Source organism: Orcinus orca, chromosome 10, assembly GCF_937001465.1.
Source record: "Orcinus orca chromosome 10, mOrcOrc1.1, whole genome shotgun sequence".
Taxonomy (NCBI): Eukaryota; Metazoa; Chordata; class Mammalia; order Artiodactyla; family Delphinidae; genus Orcinus; species Orcinus orca.
This window is the reverse complement of record NC_064568.1, coordinates 66764116-66785296: the sequence shown is the minus strand read 5'-3', so window position 1 is coordinate 66785296 and position 21181 is coordinate 66764116. Positions and strand designations below refer to the sequence as shown.

At 39.4% G+C, this 21181-nt stretch overlaps 1 protein-coding gene across 5 annotated transcripts in view; it reads left to right on the top strand.

The window, feature by feature from the left end:
* Positions 1 to 21181, top strand: part of ILRUN (inflammation and lipid regulator with UBA-like and NBR1-like domains) — a 121620-nt gene that overhangs the window by 62150 nt on the left and 38289 nt on the right. The window lies entirely within an intron of this gene.

Below are 21181 nucleotides of genomic sequence, written 5' to 3'. Positions count from 1 at the left end.
ATTTTATATCCTGCTACTTTACCAAATTCATTGATTAGCTCTAGTAGTTTCCTGGTAGCATCTTTAGGATTCTCTGTGTATAGTATCATGTCATCTGCAAACAGTGACAGCTTAACTTCTTTTCCAATTTGGATTCCTTTTATTTCCTTTTCTTCTCTGATTGCTGTGGCTAAAACTTCCAAAACTATGTTGAGTAAGAGTGGTGAGAGTGAGCCACCTTGTCTTGTTCCTGATCTTAGTGGAAATGCTTTCAGTTTTTCACCATTGAGGACGATGTTGGCTGTGGGTTTGTCATATATGGCCTTTATTATGTTGAGGAACGTTCCCTCTATGCCTACTTTCTGTAGGGTTTTTTTTTTTTTTCCCGGTACGCGGGCCTCTCACTGTTGTGGCCTCTCCCATTGCGGAGCACAGGCTCCGGATGCGCAGGCTCAGCGGCCATGGCTCACGGACCCAGCCATTCCGCGGCATGTGGGATCTTCCCGGACCGGGGCACGAACCCGTGTCCCCTGCATTGGCAGGCGGACTCTCAACCACTGCGCCACCAGGGAAGCCGTCTGTAGAGTTTTTATCATAAATGGTTGTTCAATTTTGTCGAAAGCTTTCTCTGCATCTATTGAGATGATCATATGGTTTTTCTCCTTCAGTTTGTTAATATGGTGTATCACGTTGATTGATTTGCATATATTGAAGAATCCGTGCATTCCTGGAATAAACCCCACTTGATCATGGTGTATGATCCTTTTAATGTGCTGTTGGATTCTGTTTGCTAGTATTTTGTTGAGGATTTTTGCATCTGTGTTCATCAGTGATATTAGCCTGTAGTTTCTTTCTTTGTGACATCTTTGTCTGGTTTCGGTATCAGGGTGATGGTGACCTCGTAGAATGAGTTTGGGAGTGTTCCTCCCTCTGCTATATTTTGGAAGAGTTTGAGAAAGATAGGTGTTAGCTCTTCTCTAAATGTTTGATAGAATTCGCCTGTGAAGCCATCTGGTCCTGGACTTTTGTTTGTTGGAAGATTTTTAATCACAGTTTAAATTTCAGTGCTTGTGATTGGTCTGTTCATATTTTCTATTTCTTCCTGATTTAGTCTTGGCAATTTGTGCATTTCTAAGAATTTGTCCATTTCTTCCCAGTTGTCCATTTTATTGGCCTAGAGTTTGCTTGTAGTAATCTCTCATGATCTTTTGTATTTCTGCAGTGGCAGTTGTAACTTCTCTTTTTTCATTTCTAATTCTATTGATTTGAGTCTTCTCCCTTTTTTTCTTGATGAGTCTGGCTAATGGTTTATCAATTTTGTTTATCTTCTCAAAGAATCAGCTTTTAGTTTTATTGATCTTTGCTATTGTTTCCTTCATTTCTTTTTCATTTATTTCTGATCTGATCTTTATTATTTCTTTCCTTCTGCTAACTTTGGGGGTTTTTTGTTCTTTCTCTAATTGCTTTAGGTGCAAGGTTAGGTTATTTATTCAAGATGTTTCCTGTTTCTTAATGTAGGATTGTATTGCTATAAACTTCCCTCTTAGAACTGCCTTTGCTGCATCCCATAGGTTTTGGGTCGTCGTGTCTCCATTGTCATTTGTTTCTAGGTATTTTTTGATTTCCTCTTTGATTTCTTTAGTGATCACTTCGTTATTAAGTAGTGTATCGTTTAGCCTCCCTGTGTTTGTATTTTTTACAGATCTTTTCCTGTAATTGATATCTAGTCTCATAGCGTTGTGGTCGGAAAAGATAGTTGATACAATTTCAATTTTCTTAAATGTACCAAGGCTTGATTTGTGACCCAACATATGATCTATCCTGGAGAATGTTCCATGAGCACTTGAGAAAAATGTGTATTCTGTTGTTTTTGGATGGAATGTCCTATAAATATCAATTAAGTCCATATTTTTTAATGTATCATTTAAAGCTTGTGTTTCCTTATTTATTTTCATTTTGGGTGATCTGTCCATTGGTTAAAGTGGGATGTTAAAGTCCCCTACTATGAGTGTGTTACTGTCGATTTCCCCTTTTATGGCTGTTAGTATTTGCCTTATGTATTGAGGTGCTCCTATGTTGTGTGCATAAATATTTACAATTGTTATATCTTCTTGGATTGATCCCTTGATCATTATGTGGTGTCCTTCTTTGTCTTTTGTAATAGTCTTTTTTTTTTTTTTTTTTTTTGCGGTACACGGGCCTCTCACTGTTGGCCTCTCCCGTTGCAGAGCACATGCTCCGGACACACAGGCTCAGTGGCCATGGCTCTCGTGCCCAGCTGCTCCGCGGCATGTGGGATCTTCCCAGACCGGGGCACTAACCCATGTACCCTGCATTGGCAGGTGGACTCTCAACCACTGCACCACCAGGGAAGCCCTCTTCTAATAGTCTTTATTTTAAAGTCTGTTTTGTCTGATATGAGAATTGCTACTCCAGCTTTCTTCTGATTTCAATTTGCATGGAATATCTTTTTCCGTCCCCTCACTTTCAGTCTGTATGTGTTCCTAGGTCTGAAGTGGGTCTCTTGTAGACAGCATATATATGGGTCTTGTTTTTGTATCCATTCAGCCAGTCTGTGTGTTTTGATGGGAGCATTTAATCCATTTACATTTAAGGTAATTATCGATATGTATGTTCCTATTCCCATTTTCTTAATTGTTTTGTGTTTGTTATTGTAGGTCTTTTCCTTCTTTTGTGTTTCTTGCCCAGAGAAGTTCCTTTAGCATTTGTTATAAAGCTGGTTTGGTGGTGCTGAACTCTCTCAGGTTTTGCTTGTCTGTAAAGGTTTTAATTTCTCCATAAAATCTGAATGAGATCCTTGCTGGGTAGAGTAATCTTGGTTGTAGGTTTTTCTCCTTCATCACTTTAAATATGTCCTGTCCTGCCACTCCCTTCTGGCTTGCAGAGTTTCTGCTGAAAGATCAGCTGTTAACCTTATGGGGATTCCCTTGTGTGTTATTTGTTGTTTTTCCCTTGCTGCTTTTAATATGTTATCTTTGTATTTAATTTTTGATAGTTTGATTAATATGTATCTTGGCGTGTTTCTCCTTGGATTTATCCCGTATGGGACTCTGTGCTTGCTGGACTTATTTCCTTTCCCATATTAGGGAAGTTTTCAACTATAATCTCTTCAAGTATTTTCTCAGTCCCTTTCTTTTTCTCTTCTCATTCTGGGACCCCTATAATTCGAATAATGATGCGTTTAACGTTGTCCCAGAGGTCTCTGAGACTGTCCTCAGTTCTTTTCATTCTTTTTTCTTTATTGTGCTCTTCAGTAGTTATTTCCAGTATTTTATCTTCCAGGTCACTTATCCATTCTTCTGCCTCAGTTATTCTGGTATTGATCCCTTCTAGAGTATTTTTAATTTCATTTATTGTGTTGTTCATCATTGCTTGTTTCCTCTTTAGTTCTTCTAGGTTCTCGTTAAATGTTTCTTGCATTTTGTCTATTCTATTTCCAAGATTTTGGATCATCTTTACTATCATTATTCTGAATTCTTTTTCAGGTAGACTGCCTAATTCCTCTTCATTTGTTAGGTCTGGTGGGTTTTTATCTTGCTCCTTCATCTGCTGTGTGTTTTTCTGTCTTCTCATTTTGCTTATCTTACTGTGTTTGGGGTCTCCTTTTTGCATGCTGCAGGTTCGTAGTTCCCATTGTTTTTGGTGTCTGTCCCCAGTGGCTAAAGTTGGTTCAGTGGGTTGGGTAGGCTTCCTGGTGGAGGGGACTAGTGCCTGTGTTCTGGTGGATGAGGCTGGACCTTGTGTTTCTGGTGGGCAGGTCCACGTCTGGTGGTGTGTTTTGGGGTGTCTGTGGCCTTATTATGATTTTAGGCAGCCTCTCTGCTAATGAGTGGGGTTGTGTTCCTGTCTTGCTAGTTGTTTGGCATAGGGTGTTCAGCACTGTTGCTTGCTGGTCGTTGAGTGAAGCTGGGTGTTGGCATTGAGATGGTGATCTCTGGGAGATTTTTGCCATTTGATATTACGTGGAGCTGGGAGGTCTCTTGTGGACCAGTGTCCTGAAGTTGGCTCTCCCACCTCAGAGGCACAGCACTGAGTCCTGGCTGCAGCACCAAGAGCCTTTCATCCACACGCTCAGAATAAAAGGGAGAAAAAGTAGAAAGAAAGAAAGAGGATAAAATAAAATAAAATAAAGTTATTAAAATAGAAAATAATGGTTAAGAAAAATTTTTTTATTAAAAACAAAAACGGACGGACAGAACCCTATACAGACAAAATCGCACACAGAAGCATACACATACACTCACAAAAAGAGGAAAAGGGGAAAAAATAATGTATCTTGCTCTCAACGTCCACCTCCTCAATTTGGGATGATTTGTTGTCTATTCACGTATTCCACCGTTGCAGGGTACATCAAGTTGATTGTGGAGATTTAATCCGCTGCTCCTGAGGCTGCTGGGAGAAATTTCCCTTTCTTTTTCTCTTCTTCGCACAGCTCCTGGGGTTCAGCTTTGGATTTGGGCCCGCCTCTGCATGTAGGTCACTGGAGGGCGTCTGTTCTTCGCTCAGACAGGACAGGGTTAAAGGAGCAGCTGATTAGGGGGCTCTGGCTCACTCAGGCCGAGGGGAGGGAGGGGCACGGATGCAGGTCGAGCCTGCTGCGGCAGAGCCCGGCGTGACATTGCCCTGCCTGAGTCAACGCTATGCGTTCTCCCGGGGAAGTTGTCCCTGGATCACGGGACCCTGGCAGTGGCGGGCTGCACAGGCTCCCGGGAGGGGAGGTGTGGATAGTGACCTGTGCTCGCACACAGGTTTCTTGGTGGTGGCAGCAGCGGCCTTAGCGTCTCATGCCTGGCTCTGGGTTCCGCGCTGATAGCCGCGGCTCGCGCTGATAGCCGCGGCTCGCGCCCGTCTCTGGAGCTCCTTTAAGCAGCGCTCTTAATCCCCTCTTCTCGTGCACGAGGAAACAAAGAGGGAAGAAAAAGTCTCTTGCGTCTTCGGTAGGTCCAGACTTTTTCCCGGACTCCCTCCCGGCTAGTCGGCTAGTCGTGGTGCACTAACACCTTCAGGCTGTGTTCACGCCGCCAACTCCAGTCCTCTCCCTGCATCCAACCGAAGCCCAAGCCTCAGCTCCCAGCACCGCCCGCCTCTGCACGTGAGCAGACAAGCCTCTCAGGCTGGTGAGTGCTGGTCAGCACCGGTCCTCTGTGCGGGAATCTCTCCGCTTTGCCCTCCGCACCCCTGTTGCTGTACTCTCCTCCGCGGCTCCGAAACTTCCCCCCACCGCCACCCGCAGTCTCCGCCCGTGAAGGGGTTCCTAGTGTGTGGAAACCTTTCCTCCTTCACAGCTCCCTCCCACTGGTGTAGGTCCCGTCCATATTCTTTTGTCTCTGTTTATTCTTTTTTATTTTGCCCTACCCAGGATCGTGGGGGAGTTTCTTGCCTTTTGGGAGGTCTGAGGTTTTCTGCCAGCGTTCAGTGGGTGTTCTGTAGGAGTTGTTCCACGTGTAGAGGTATTTCTGATGTATCTGTGGGGAGGAAGGTGATCTCCGCGTCTTACTCTTCCGCCATCTTCCCCCTCCTCACTTATGTGACAGTAATTTTAATGTGCATCATTGGTTTAATGACTACTTTTCTTGTGAGGAGAAGGGAAGAGCATTGTCATATTAAATGAACATATTTGATCATATGCATTTTGATTTCAGAAATATTAAAAATGAGGTGAAAAGTAAGACTTACAATGGAGGAGATATGTCCATTTCCCCATCACAAAAATGTTTACATGTATGCTGAAAGTGTTTCAGATGAGTAATTCTTAAGGTTTTACTGAATTGTTATGTGATGGGAATTTTTAATAAGTGCCGTTGTGTACCCTTGCCACTGAATCAGACCACAGCATGTCTCTTACAAATCAGGAAGCAAGCATAATTGCTTCCTATTCAAATCATGGTGGATATCTAATTTATCAGTACAGTAGTCCCCCTCTTGTCCTTGGGGGAACATTCCAAGACCCCCAGTGGATGCCTGAAACCATGGATAGTGCTGAACCCCATATATACTGTGGTTTTTCCTGTACATACATACCTATGATAAAGCTTAATTTATAAATCAAGCACAATAAGAGATTAACATAACATAATAAAATAGAACAGTTATAACAATATGCTGTAATAAGAGTTATGTGAATGTGGTCTGTCTCCCTCTCTCCTTCTGTCTCTCTCTCTCAAAATATTTTATTGTTTGTAATCACCCTTCTTGTGATGATGTGAGACGATAAAATACCTACAAGGAGGATCATTTGCTTTGGGTGATCCTGGATCATCAAGCCATGACAATGTGAATGGTTGGATGTCAGGAGCAGATGATGTCGATGGTTGGGGGTTCTGGGTGGGATGGAGTGGGAAGGCATGAGATTTCATTACACCAGTTAGAATGGTGTGCAGCTTAAAACTTATGAATTGTGTATTTCTGGAATTTTCCATTTAGTATTTTCAGATTGAGGTTGGCCTTGGGTAATTGAAACCACAGAAAGCAAAACTGTGGGTGTGGGGCTATATAACTACTGAAAAATATGTGGTTATTTTATTTTAACAGAATGGTGATTAGTGTCTAAAGTAATTGAAGTATAGGGCTTTTAAGGTTTATCTGATATTTTAATTTTTATGATGCAGTTTATATTCCTTAATTATTGCTCGAAATGTAGCTGTTATTTTTAAAAACCTCCTATTAGGGGCTTCCCTGGTGGCTCAGTGGTTGAGAATCTGCCTGCCGATGCAGGGGACACGGGTTTGAGCCCTGGTCTGGGAAGATCCCACATGCCACGGAGCAACTAGGCCTGTGAGCCACAACTACTGAGCCTGCGCGTCTGGAGCCTGTGCTCCACAATATGAGAGGCTGCGGTAGTGAGAGACCCGCACACCGCGATGAAGAGTGGCCCCCGCTTGCCGCAACTAGAGAAAGCCCTCGCACAGAAACGAAGACCCAGCACAGCCATAAATAAATACATACATACCTCCTATTAGTCTTGCAGTTAACTGTAGGAATTTTTGAAGAGGGTATCTTTTTACTGAAAAGCAAATTCCATTCTCTTCCTGTAATGATGCTTTGACATTAGCCACACAGTGCTCTAATGAGTTTTTCCTTGGAATGGCAAAGATATTTATCACTTAGAAATTAGTTCATTCTGTAATGTTTATCTTGAAAAACAAAATCCCTTTTTAAAAAACCCTCTTAATTTTTCTCCTTTTAACTTTAAAGAGCTTATGGTTTCCTTTCTTTACAAAGAGAATGTCAATGTCAGACATTTGGCTCCAGGTAGGAATGCTTTGAGCCTCTGGATTTTACTTGGTAGTGATCAGTGTCCTTCCAGTTTCCTCTTATGATTTCTAAGAGTTTTGCTTGTACTTTGTTTTGAGATGGTCTTGAAAGTAACTGAATTCTACAGTGGGTCAGGCTTTGGCTTAGTAGCCACTTCAAAGTCATTTTTTCCTTTTTTAGTTTTACAATTGTCTTTTGTATTTAGAAATCAGAAGTGAATAGGAAAGCAGACCTTATCTGACCTAAGTCTTACTAAGACTTTAAAGAGCATTTAATAATACATTTTATTTAACTTGGTATAGCCCAAATAGTATCATTTCAACGTGTGGCTGTAGTTCCACTTCAAGCACTCAGTAGCTACATGTGGCTAGTTGCCTGCAGCTCTATAAACTCTGGTATGTTGTACCAATTTTTTTTGTTTTCTGTAACAAATTGTGTAGAATTGGTGGCCATCTTCTTCTAAAGTATTTGCTAGTGAAACCTGGGCCTGGAGGGTTCTTCTTTTTATTTATTTATTCATTTATTTTTGGCTGCATTCGGTCTTCGTTGCTGCACGTGAGCTTTCTCTAGTTGCGGCGAGGAGGGGCTACTCTTCGTTGCGGTGCGTGGGCTTCTCATTGTGGTGGCTTCTCTTGTTGCCGACCATGGGCTCTCGGTGCACGGCCTCAGTAGTTGTGGCTCGTGGGCTCAATAGCCCAGGCTCAGTAGTTGTGGCACACGGGCTTAGTTGCCCTGCGGCATGTGGGATCTTCCCGGACCAGGGCTCAAACCCATGTCCCCTGCATCGGCAGGCGGATTCTTCACCACTGAAGCCCTTCAGTTTATCTTTATAGTTATAGATCTGTTCAGGTTATGTTTCATCTTGGGTGACTTTGCGTAATTTCAAGGAATTGATCCTTTTCACTAAATCATTGAATTTATGTGTGTAGAATTGTTTGTACTATCCTTTATTATTATTCTAATGCTTTCTGTGTATGTAGTGATAACCCTCTCTTATTCTTGATATTTTGTGTCTCCTCTCTTTTTTTCTGTAATAATCTTGATAGATTTCTTAATTTTAAGAAAACCAGCTTTTGGGTTCATTGATTTTCCTGTTTTTCTGTTTTCAGTTACATGGATTTCTGCTCTTTTTATTTATTATTATTATTATTATTATTATTATTTTGGCTGCGTTGGGTCTTCATTGCTGTGCGCCGGCTTTCTCTAGTCGCGGCGAGCAGGGCTACTCTTTGTTGTGGTGCGTGGGCTTCTCATTGTGGTGGCTTCTCTTGTTGCAGAGCACGGGCTCTAGAGCACAGGCTCAATAGTTGTGGCGCACAGGCTTAGTTGCTCTGCGGCATGTGGGATCTTCCCAGACCGTGGCTCGAACCCGTGTCACTGAATTGGCAGGTGGATTCTTAACCACTGCACCACCAGGGAAGTCCCTGGATTTCTGCTCTTAATTTTATTATTTCCCTCCTTCTGCTTGACTTGGGTTTATTTTTTTCTTTTTCTAGTGTCTTAAGATGGAAGCTTGGGGTCATTGATTTGAGACCTTTCTTTTATAATGTAGGTATTTAATATTATTCTCTTAGTCTGTTTGGGCTGCTGTAATAAACTACTATAGACTGGGTGGCTTGTAAACAACTGAAATTTATTTCTTACATTTCTGGAGGCTGGGAAGTCTAAAATAGAGATGCTGGCAGATTCAGTGTCTGTTGAGGGCTAGTCTCCTACTTCATAAGGTGGCCTTCTTGCTGTATCCTTTCTGGGATGTTTTTTAATAAGGATGCTAATGTCATTCATGAGGGCTCTACCCTCAGGACCTAATCACCTCTCAGAGGCCCAACTTCGAAATACACTCACATTGGGGATTAAGTTTCAAAATAAAAATTTGGTGGGGGGAGGATACAAATGTTTAGTCTACAACAACTGTAAATTTCCCTCAGAGTGCTGCTTTTAGCTGCTTATCATAAATTTTGAAATACTGTATTTTCATTTTCATTCAGTTCAAAGTATTTCCTAATTTCCCTTGAGACTTCCTGTTTGACCCATGGATTGTATTGAAGTATGTAGTTAAGTTTCCAAATGTTTGGTAATTTTTCTGTTATCTTGTTTGATCATTTCTAGTTTAATTCTATTATGTTAAGAGAGCATACTTTGTATGATTTCAATTCTTTTAAATTTGTCAAGGTGTTTATGACCCAGGAGATACACCCAAGAGATATTGTCTATCTTGGTGAGTATTTCATGTGTACCTCGAAAGGATGTGTATTTTGCTATTGTTGGGTGGAGTGTTGTATAAATGTCAGTGAGATGTAGTTGGTTGATGCTGTTGTTCAATTTCTCTATATCTTTATAGATTTTTATTGGGGAGATCAACTAGTTCTATCTATTACTGAGAAAAGAGTGTTGAAGTCTCCAACTTCAGTTTTGGACTTGTCTGTTTCTCCTTTCAGTTCTGTCAGTTTTGGGTTCATGTATTTTGAAGCTTTGTCGTTAAGTGCATACACATTTAGGATTATGTCTTCAAGGTGCGTGACCCATTTATTATTGTGTGATGTCCCTCATTGTCACTGGTATTTTCTTCACTCTGAAGTCTGATATTAATATAGCCACTCTGGCTTTCTTTGATTAGTGTTTGCATGCTGTATCTTTTCCTAGCCTTTTACTTTCAGCCTCCCTATATTATTATATTTGGAGCTTCTTATAGACAGCATATAGTTAGGCTATTTTTTTTTTTCCTTTCTGACAATCTCTTCTAATTGGTGTGTTTAGACTATTCACATTTACTATAGGTATTGATATATTTGAATTTAGTTCAACCATTTTTTTATTTTAGGACTTTTAAATCAATTACATCACTAAACTTGTGATTAAATTCTTTAAAAAATGTATTTGTCCTGATAATAAAAGAAATATATGACCTAGAAGATATAGAAAACATAAAGAAAACAACATTTATTCTGAAATACAGATATAGACACTGTTAGTGTATGTATCCAAATATTAAAAGCATAAAAAATTTTGTTTTTCAAATTTGGTATTGTGCTACATATAATCGTATAACCTACTTTTTTCCTATTAACTAATATTTTAGAACCTTCCCCCTACTATTAACCAAAATGTTATAGATTGTTCTTTCTTTTTCGGTTGAGATGAAATTCACATAACAAGTTAACCACTTAAAGCATACAATTCATTGGCATTTAGTACATTCACAGAATTGTGCAGCCGTCATCTTTTTAGTTCCAACACATTTTTATTATGCCAAAAGGAGACTCCATACCCATTAAGCAGTCACTCCTCATTCATAGAGCCCCTGGTGACCACTAATGTACTTTTTGTCTCTATGGATTGGTAATTCTTTTTGCTGTGTTGGGGCAAGGTATATAAATAGTGATCAAAAAATAAAATATATTAGACAGCCATCTCAAAAACAGAATCTGGGCTGCTTACTAAGAATGAACAAACCATAATTTACTTGGCTCACTTACAGTTAAATTCTTAAATATTCTTCTTTATTAAAGAAGGACACTAGAGTAGCAGCGTGAACCTTGAAGTCATACCATCTGGGTTTGACTTCTAGTTCAACAGTGCAGTAGCAGTGTGACCTTTAGGAAATTATTTTATCTTTCAATGACTCAGTTTCTTCACCTATAAAATAAGGAAAATGGTCCTCACCTCATAGGGTTTTGAGGGAATTTGAGGAGTTAATGCATGTAAAAGCTTTTAGAACAGCACCTGGCATGGTAAGCAATGAATAAGTGTTAGATGCTGCAGCTGCTACTGCTTCTTCTTCTTCTTGTTGTTTTTCTTTTTATATATAAATTTATTTATTTTTGGCTGTGTTGGGTCTTCAGTGCTGCACACGGGCTTTCTCTAGTTGCCGTGAGCAGGGGCTACTATTCGTTGTGGTGCGTGGCTTCTTACTGCGTTTGCTTCTCTTGTTGCGGAGCGTGGGCTCTAGGCATCAGTAGTTGTGGCTCCTGGGCTCTAGAACACAGGCTCAGTATTTGTGGCACACAGGCTTAGTTGCTCCACAGCATGTGGGATCTTCCCAGACCAGGGCTCGAACCCACGTCCCCTGCATTGGCAGGTGGATTCTCAACCACTGCGCCACCAGGGAAGCCCCTTCTTCTTGCTATTAAAAGATATGACTATATTGTGAAACCTTATGTGGTAATCCTTCCTCAACTGTTAACTTGTAAGAACTCTCTTAGTAAAGATTCCTTAAGGTTTTTCCATGTCAGATGCCTGGTGGCATCTTCAAGGTGGAGTCAAAGATTCCAGGTCATAAAACGAGAAAGGTGTTAAACATGTGGAATACCCAAGGCAGAAGAATATGCAGCTTAATGTGCACTAAAAATTATGCAGAGAATTAAAATTTACCAGAGCAGAAACCACCAGTGGAAACCACTACTGGGGTAGAAAAACCAGAACTGTAATTGACAAATTACTGGAGGCTCAGTGTGGACAAGCCTGAGAGATGAAGACTCTAGGAGTGTCCCCACACTTTCGTGAGTTTTACCTCAAGAATCTCTACCAGGTTTTCCCAGTGGATATTGGAGAAAAAAAATCCCCTAATTCTTCTGGCAGGGAAGGGGGAAAGTAACTGTTTTGAAATTACCCGGAATATTGTCTGGGTAATATCTCCTGCCCTCAGGAGAAATTATTTTACCAGAGCCTTACCTGCTGTGGGTTTATCAGAGCCTAACTGACCTAGAGGAAGGGAAATGCCCAGCTCCAGTCCCCTTAGCCGTCCTGTCCCATAAATGGGGAAGAAAACTGAGAAGCACTGATGAAGTTCATAGTCCAGGGGCACAGGCTCACCAAAAGACTGAGGCCTAATCATAGGACTGCAGAATGCTTCCCCTCCCCCTACACCTAAAAGACTCTCTTCTGCAGTTCCTTTTACACAGTATATTCACGTACACCTTTCAACAGAAAAGGAAAAGACAAAAAGCACAGTTTGAAGAGACTGAAAAAGCATCAGAACCAGAATCAGACATGACAGGAGTGTTAGAATTATCATTCTCTTCAACTTTTGAAGGATAACTTTGCAAAGTACCAAATCCTAGGCTGGGAGGTTTTTTTTTCCCCTCAGTATTTTAAATATCTCACTTCACTCTCTGCTTCCTTACATGATTTCTGAGAAGTCATATATAACTTTGATTTTTGTTTCTCTATCAGTAAACGGTTTTTCTCCTCTGGCTTCTTTCAAGATTTTTTCTTTATTGTCAATTTTCTGCATTACGAATATGATTTACCTATGTGTAGTTTTTTGAGCATTTATTTTCCTTGGTGTTCTCTTAGCTTCTTAGATCTGTGGCTTGGTGTCTGATGTTAATTTAGGAAAACTTTCAGTCATTATTACTTTAAATATTTCTTCTGTTCCTATTTTTCTTCTCCTTCTAGTATTCCAGTTATGCATATGTTACATCTTTTGTAGTTGTCCCACAGTTCTTGGGTAGTCTTTTCCATTTCTTTTCCCAGTCTTTTTTCCCTTTGCTTTTTAGTTTTGTTTGTTTGTTTTTGCGGTACACGGGGCTCTCACTGTTGTGGCCTCTCCCATTGCGGAGCACAGGCTCTGGACGCGCAGGCTCAGCGGCCATGGCTCACAGGCCCAGCCGCTCTGCGGCATGTGGGATCCTCCTGGGCCGGGGCACGAACCTGTGTCCCCTGCATTGGCAGGCGGACTCTCAACCACCGCGCCACCAGGGAAGCCCTGCTTTTTAGTTTTGAAAGTTTCTACTGACATATCCTCAAGCTCAGAAATTCTTTTCTCACCTGGGTCCAGTCTACTAATGAGCCCATCAAAGGCATTCTTCCTTTCTGTTACAGTTTTTGATCTCTGGCTTTTTTGTTTTGTTTTGTTTTCTTAGAATTTCTACCTTTCTCTCACATTATCCATCTGTTCTTGCATGTTGTCTGCTTTTTCCATTAAAATCTTTAGCATATTAACCAGATTTTAAAAATACAAAGAAAACACATTGGAGAATGAGTAAGTGAAGGTAGGATTAAAAGTCTTATTCTTTTAAAAGTTTCTTATTCTTGTTTAAAAATACTTTACTTTGGGGGACACATAGTTTTCAAGGGTAGGATTCCTCTGTGTCCCCCTTTGCCTGGCAAAGCAATGAAGCTATTCTTTTCTACTTCAACCAAAACCCTGTCTCCGAGATTCGATTCGGCACTGGTGTACAGAGGCTGAGCTTTCGGCATCTGTGGGAGTGGATGTTAGTAATGTATGAGGGTTAGGAACAACACGGTGTTGAGGGATAACAATGTTGTTTATTGCTCAGAGGTCCTGCACAAATCTCTGTCCTTGGCCCTTGGGTTTTATCGCTGATAAAATAGGACTGTTACAGAGGCTAGTACAAGGGATGATGAGAGCTTGAGCCTTGTAATCTTCTATGATGGGCCTTATGCCTTGAAATACTTCATTACTTATAGAGTATTGATTAATTGGGGGAGGAGGTTTTGAGGGATCTATTTGAATGCTGATGGGAGGTGTGCTGTGAATTTTGCTAACATCATTTGGAGATTTTGCCCATAAGGAAATGGTAGCTGATTCAATAGGAACAAATGATCAGTGTTTCCAGAATCTGCTCTAGTACCATCAGAGACCGAACAAATAAAGGGTCGTTTAATTCACCTAGTGTGTTACTTTGGTGACTACTGTCAAATTCTAGAATTATTTCTCCCAAATTCTAGCATACTTGCCTAAGAAGTCTCAGCATAATAAATGGGTAGGGGTGGATGAACTAAAGAGAAGAGAGTAAATATCTCCCAAAGGGCCTAAACAAAAGGGAGCAGGTTCAGAGACAGGAACCTCCTGCGGTTCATTAGAGATCCCCCCCATTCTAGCTGTTTTAGTACTAAAAGGCAGTGGCTGTTTTATAGTAGTAAGGTTGAGCACTGAAAGTTTGGCTCAAGTGTCAACTAGAACTGGAAGAGATTCATCTCTAATCCGGAGAAAAGTTTTACCAAGCTGATTAAGAGGGAGAATTGGGAAGAGTGCCTGTAGTTCCTCACAGCCCCATCATTGAGAATTGGGAGGAAGGTGGAATTAAAAGAAAAAAAAAAAGAAAACTTTACTTTGGGCTTCCCTGGTGGCACAGTGGTTGAGAGTCCGCCTGCCGATGCAGGGGACACGGGTTCGTGCCCCGGTCTGGGAAGATCCCACATGCCGTGGAGCGGCTGGGCCCGTGAGCCATGGCCGCTGAGCCTGCGTGTCCGGAGCCTATGCTCCGCAACAGGAGAGGCACAACAGTGAGAGGCCCGCATACCGCAAAAAAAAAAAACCAAAAAATCCTTTATTTGTTTGTTTGTTTATTTAATATGGCTGTGCTGGGTCTTAGTTGCGGCACATGGGATCTTCGTTTCTGCATGCAAAATTTTCATTGCGTCATGTGGAATCTTTAGTTGCGTCATGCAGGATCTAGTTCCCTGACCAGGGATGGAACCCGGGCCCCTTGAACTGGGAGTGTGGAGTCTTAACCACTGGACCACCAGGGAAGTCCCTATTTTTCTTAATCTTAATTGATCTAATATAACAATTTGTTCAAAATAATAACAGCAACAGTGTAATCAATTGTGTATGCTTGTGTTCAATTATATGTGTTTGTGTGTATCTGTATATAAACCGTTTACATACATATATATACGTGTGTGTGTGTGTGTGTGTGTGTATGAATAAGTGAAATGAATGACAGCAGTGATACAAGGGACAGGAGGGAGCGATTAGGAGTATTTTGCTATTATATGATACCTGCACTATCCATGAAGTGGGTAGTGTCATTTATGATTTCACTTGGATTAGTTGTAAATGTACATTGCAAACTGACAACCTCATTAAAAGAAAAAAAACTAATTGTTATACTAAGAAAGAAGAGAAAATGGAATCATGTAAAATGCTCAATTAAAACCTAAAAGGCAGAAAAAGAGTAGAAGAGAAAAATCAGAACAAAGAACAAGAGCAACAAATAGAAAACAGTAACAAATATGGTAGATATTAATCCCGCTATATCAATAACCACTTTTAAACCTCAGTAGTCTAAATGTACAAATGAAAGAGATTGTCAGAATGGATCACAAAACAAGACCCAACTCTACATTGTTTTCAAGAAAATTCTAATATAAATGTACATATACATTAAGAATAAAGGGATGGAGAAAGATGTACTGTGCTAACACTAATCCAAAGAAAGCAGAAGTAGCTATATTCAGTCAGAGCAGACTTCAGACCAAAGAAAATTATCAGGGATAAAGAGGGATAGTATATAATGATAAAGGGGTTAGTACTCCAGGAAGACATAAGAATTCTTAATGTATATGTGCCTAACAATAGGATATCAAACTCTGTGAGGCAAAACTGATAGAACTGAAAGGAGAAATAGATGAAGTCTCCACTATTTTAGTTGGAGACTTCAACACTTCGTTATCAGAAATGGACAGACCCAGCAGGCAGAAAACCATAAGGACATAGTTGAGCTCAACAACACCATCATTATGCTGGATATAATTGACATCTGCAGACTACTTCATCCAACAGCAGCAAATTCTTCTGAAGCTCACATGAAACTTTTCACCAAGGTAAACCAGATTCTGGGCCATAAGACACCTTAACAAACTTAAAAGAATAGAAGTTATACAACGTATCCTCTTACACCACAATGGAATTAAACTAGAAGGCAACAACAGAACGATAGTGGAAAAATCCCCACACTTCTGAATAACATATGGATCAAAGAAGAAATCTCAAGAGAAATCTAAAAATACTTTGAATTAAATGCAAATGAGAATAACACCTATCAAAATTGTGAAATGCAGCTAAAGCAGTTCTCAGAGGGGAATTTATAGCATTGAATACATATGTTAGAAAAAAAGAAAAACCTAAAATCTATAATATAAGCTTCCACTTTAGGAAACTAGAAAAATAAGAGCAAATTAAATCAGAAGAAAAATATAGAGTAGAGCAGAAGGCAGTGAAATTGCAAATAGAAAATCAATAGAGAAAATCAATAAACCCTAAAACTGGTGTTTTGAAAAGATTGATTTAAGTCAGTAACCTCTGGCCAGGCTAAGAAAAAAAGGTAGAAGATACAAATTACTAAAATCAGAAATGAAAGAACATCACTACAGATCCCATGCACATTCAACAGTTAATAAGGAATATTATGAGCAAGCCATGTTCGTAACAAACAGCTGTAATGCCCATAAATTTGATAACTTAGGTGTAATGGACCAATTTCTTGAAAGGTGCAATCTGCCAGAGCTCACCCAAGAAGAAATAATCTGTATAGGCCATATCTATTAAAGAAATTAAACCAACAGTTAATAACCTTACAAAACAGAAAGTGCCAGGCTCAGGTGAGTTCGCTGGTGAATTCTACCAGACATTTAAGGAAGAAATTTTACCACTACTCTGGAATCTCTTCCAGAAGAGTGAAGCAGAAAGAATACTTTCTGACTTATTCTATGAGGCCAGCATTACCCTAATGCCAAAACCAGACAGACAGTACAAGGAAAGAAAATCATAGACCATTATCTCTCATGAACATAGATGCAAAAGTCATCAACAAAATATTAGCAAATCAAATCCAACAATGTGTAAGAAGAATAACATATGCTATGACCAAATGAGATTTATCCCAGACATGCAAGGCTGGTTCAACATTCAAAAATCAATTAATATAACCCATTACATCAACAGGCTAAGAAGAAAAGTCACATGTTCATACCAATAGATACAGAAAAACCATTTGTTAAAATCCAACACCTATTTGTGATTAAACTCTCAGGAAACTAGGAAGAAAGGGAATCGCTCTCTACTTGATAAAGATTATTTACAAAAAATCTTTAGCTAATATCATACTTAATGATGAGAAATTAGAAGTTTTCTGCTCAGATCAGAAGTGAGGCAAAGGAAAGTCCACTGCTTTTCAACATCGTACTGGAAGTCCTTGCTAGTGCAATAAGACAATTAAAGCGAAATAAAAAATATTCAGATTGGGAAGGAGGAAATAAAACCATCTTTTTTTTTTGCAGATGGCAAAATTTGAAAGAATCAACAACAAAATATCCTGGAACTAATAAGCAACTATAACAAGGTTGCAGGATACAAGATTGATTTACAAAAATTAAACGCTTTCCTATAAACCAGCATGAACATGTTCAATTTGAAATTAAAAACACATTACCATTTATGTTTTTATCCCCCCAAAATAAAGTACTTAAGTGTAAAGCTATCCAAGTGTGAACAAGATCTATACGAGGAAAACAACAAAATTCTGATGAAAAGAATCTGAGAAGAACTAAGTAAGTGAAGAGATATTTCATGTTCATGTATAGGAAGACTCAGTATTTTCAAGATATTAGTTCTTCCCAGCTTGATGTACAGATTGAACACAGTCCCAATCAAAATCCCAGCAAGTTATTGTGTGGAAATCAACAAACTGATTCTAAATTATATACAGAAAGGCAAAAGACCCAGAGTAGCCAATTCAGCAATGGAGAAGAACAGAGTTGGAGAACGGACACTCTGACTTCAAGACTTCCTATAAAGTAACCAAGATATTGTGGTAATGGTGAAAGAATAAACAAATAGATAATTGGAACAGAAGAGGGAGCCCAGAAATGGACTGACACAAATATAGTCAACTGATCTTTGACAGAGGAGCAAAGACAGTACACTGGAGAAAAGGTATTCTTTTCAACAAATGGTGCCGGATCAAGTAGACATCTACATGTAAAAAAATGAATCTACACACAGGTCTTACATCCTTCACAAATATTAACTCAAAATGGACTATAAATCTAAACATAAAATGCAAAACTGTAAAACTCCTAGAAGATAACATAGGCAGAAACCTAGATGATCTTGGGTACGGCCATGACTTTTATTGGTTGTGCCTCACAGCTCATCAAACCAGAGCCCTCAGCAGTGAAAGCATGGAGTCCTAACCATCGGACTGCCAGGGAATTTCCCATGACTTTTTTTTTTTAAATTGAAGTATAGTTGATTTACAATATTGTGTTTCAGGTGTGCAGCAGAGTGAATTGATTATAGGCAATGACTTTTTAAATGCAACACCAAAGGGGCATGATCTAAAGAAAGAATTGATAAGCTGGAGTTCATTAAAATTAAAAACTTAAGTGCTCTGTGAAAGACAGTGTCAAGAGAATGAGAAGACAGGCCACAGACTGGGAGAAATCATTTGTAAAAGACACATCTGATAAAGGACTATTATCCAAAATATACAGAAAGCTCTTAAAACTCAATAATAAGAAAACAACTCAAAAAACAAGCAAAAAAGAGTTGAACTGACATCTCACTGAAGAAGATATACAGGTGCAAATAAGCATATAAAAAGATGTTCAACATTTTGTCATTAGAGGGTTGCAAATTAAAGTAAGTTACCACTACCTACCTGTTAGAATGGCTAAAATCTGGAACACTGTCAATGCCAAATGCTGGCAAGGATGTGGAGCAACGGAAACTCATTTATTGCTGGTGAGAATGCAAAGTGGTACAGTCACTTCGTTAGGCAGTTTGGCAGTTTCTTACAAAACTAAAATATTCTTACCATATTTATAGCAGTTACATTCATAATTGCCAAAACTTGGAAGCAATCAAAACATCCTTCAGTAGATGAATGGGTAAATAAACTTCGGTACATCTAGACAGTGGAATACTATCCAGCACGAAAAAGAAATGAGCTTTCACTTCATGAAAAGATACAGAACACCTTTAAGTGCATATTTCTATGTGAAAGAAACCAATCTGAAAAGGCTACATACTGTATGTAGCCAACTATATAACATTTTAGAAAAGGCAAAACTGTGGAAATAGTGGTTGCCAGGGGCTAGGGGAGGGAGGGATGAATAGGCAGATCACAGAGGATTTTTAGGGCAGTGAAACTATTCTGTGATACTATAGTGGTGGAAACATGTCATTATACATTTATTAAAACCCATAGAATGTGCAACACAAGAGTGAACTCTGACATAACTATGGACTTCGGGTGATAATGATGTGTCTGTGTAGATTCATCAGTTGTAACAAATACACCACTTTTATGTAGGATATTGATAGTAAAGGAGATTTTATGTATGTGGAGGCAGAGAGTATATTATCTTCTCAGTTTTGCTGTGAACTTACATCTTCTTCCAAAAATAAAGTCTTAAAAATAATGAAGTCTATGAAAACTTATTTTCAGTAATAAAAAATAGTAAACATTAGGAAATAATAACTTTCTAGGTCAAATGGTGTCTGAAGGGGCTTTCCCAGATATGCAGTATTTTAACTAAAAAGATTCAGATTGGTGACAGGGTATCACATTTCCAGATTGCAGTAAATAAGCATAAGCTCTGGTTGAGCATGACTAATGCAGTTTGGCATGAGTTGAGGGTTCTGTGTGCAAAAGAGTGGGAGGTAGATTGAAGATGATGGTACTCTGAAGCATATTTACACCCACAGGTCATCTGGAAGAGAGATGAGTAGCTGAGTGTCATAGCCCAGACTAAAAGGCCCAATGCATTGTACCTCTGCTGTGAGAGGGTAGTGAGGGTGGCTCCCTTTGTAGGACTGGGAAGTCCCAATGGCTATGAGTGAGTCCCAAGACCCCCTGTGTATGGATGCTGCTACTTTAGTCTAGGGATGAGTAGTCATTCATTCCCTCAAAGCTCTGTGCCCAGATTCAAGCCAGGAAAATTTTGGGCCTGTTAATAAGGGCCTGCAATGGAAATGAAGAGGAAGGGATACTTAGGAAGATTGGGTAGGACCAAAGAGATGAAGAAAGTGAAAAATGAAAGGAGAATGAAGAAACATTTAACAAGTTCTGCTTTGTCTCTGTCTGACTCTGACTTGTCAGTGAATGTGACATCTGTAATGTAGTTTTCTTAGGAGAGAATGTTGAGGGGAAGGGGTATCTATTTTCTTTGTTTCGCTAGTTCTCACATTGGTCCAGCTAGGATGATGATGTTGACTGGGAGCAGTTTCCCTGAACCCAGAAACAAAGCCCATCCTCTTTTAGGAGGAGGGGGAAGGGAGAGTTGATGTAGTACATTATCAGAGATCTCACCAAGGATAACTAATTACCATCAGTAATGCTGTTTTACCCTTTTTGTCCATGATTATGTCAAAGATAGTGTTTGAGTTTTTTAAAAAAGACAGATGGGGCTATGTCTTGTTATTAGGCTTTTTAGTATTCAAAACATGCATATACCTCTGCAGAAAGATATCAGAGTCCTAAGTTAAACCTTACTTTAAAGCACATGTACCAAGAAGAACAGACCTCTTTCTCTCTTTTTTTAATGGAACTACTTAAGGTTGAATTAAGTAAATCAGTTGCTAGTCTAAAATTTGACTTTCTGATTCTTGAACTAAATACTTGGAAGTACTTCTTCTGTTCAAATATTCTATTTTAAATTACCCTTTGGTAGAAATACTACAGATATGAAGAAGCACCAAGTGTGTCGCAATCAGATTGGTTGAGAAATGCAGTAGAAGTAGTGAAGGAATGAGAATTCCAGCCATTTTTCTCCCTATTTGCATGTAAAATGAGCAATAAATGTTAAGCCCTTTTATCCAATGTTACATTTAAGTGCTTTTCAAAGTTAATGCAAAACGATTGTTAAAATGCCAGTTTTAATCTGTATATTTTTTTCCAGTTACATACGTTTGGCTCTTAATGTGCTAGAGTTTTGATTCCCTGTGTTACCCTTAAAACATAATTATACTTTGAGATTTAAATTAGCAATTTAAGTTGCTTAAATGTACTTTCATGCTATATTTTCTGCAATTGTGCTATCATCCACTCAGTTATACTTTATTAGGAGGCTATAAAATTTCAAATTATTAAGATGTTAGTATTTCCATCTTTTCTGCCAGGAATAGTTGTCTCCATAAGTACTCTCTCTTTCCTGGTTGGTGGAACATTCAAAA